Raw genomic sequence first — 1,108 nt, forward strand, 5'->3', positions numbered from 1 at the left:
GAGGACACCATACGGGGTAGAAAATGAAACAGGCCACAGGAAAGGTACACATGGTGTGCTGCAGAGGTCCAAGGAGGGAGCGTGCACATCTGATTGAGACTAGGGTGGGCCTATGAAGGTGGTGGGATGTGACCTGGGACCGCTGCATAAACACACAGCAGCGGGTCAGGACTGTGCTGGTCTTTTGCTAACTTCAGAATTACTTTCCTGCTTAGAGTCTGCTTATGTCAAATTCTACCATCTAGAAGTCCCTCGGACTTTTGAAATCTTATTCATTCAGCCTTGATCCACCCCCCATCAAGTTCCCTTCGGTTGGATTTGGTGCCCTGGTTCTCCACCTGACCTGTTCTCTTTCCAGCTGCATATTCAGAGAAGACCGAGGGTCACAAACACAAATGCCTTCAGATGTCAAGCAGGTAACAAATGTATAGGCTGGCTGTTACTTAACACACAAGTGCTGCTGTCCTTTGGGCTTAAATTCTCATTAAAAAAACAAAACCATCTGTGGGCTAGTTTCTGCTCTTGCTGTCAAAAGTTTGTGACTCCTGGGCAGGGCAAAGTCTCTAACCTCCTCGTGCTCTGCCCCCACTCCGGCAGTGCCCGGCAGCACAGTGACCCAACTCTAGCGTTTCCTGCTCGGCGGAATCCCGTTAGCGGCGCGCCGGGCGTGCAGCAGTGCGCTCCGAGCAAAATGAATGAACAACTGCATGCAGACTGAGGGCGCGGCCTACACGCAGGGAAAGAGCGCCCGCGGCGGCATCCATCCACCGCCGCGCCGCCAGACGACGCGCCCTCGCACGACCCCACGGGCACGGAACTAGCGAACGTGAGCGGCGAGCGCGGAAGGCGAGGGAGGGAGGGAGGCCAAGAACCCCCAAGAAGATCCGGCCTCCCATACGCCAATCCGTCACAAGGGGTGGGCTCTTCTGGCAGCAGCGGGCCGCCATTGGTCGATTCTCTGGACCGAGGGCTGGGATTGGCCGTGCTTCGCCCAAGGCTCCCTCCGCCCGGAGGCGGGAGGGATGCGAAGGGCGTGTCCGGCACCCGGTCCCGCCCCAAGCGTTTGGGCTCCCGCGCGGGGGCAGCGGTTTGCACCTGGACCCCAGCC

The sequence above is a fragment of the Myotis yumanensis genome, unplaced genomic scaffold (genome assembly GCF_028538775.1).
Source record: "Myotis yumanensis isolate MYYU_CA2020_CCGP unplaced genomic scaffold, mMyoYum1.0.hap1 SCAF_11, whole genome shotgun sequence".
NCBI lineage: Eukaryota > Metazoa > Chordata > Mammalia > Chiroptera > Vespertilionidae > Myotis > Myotis yumanensis.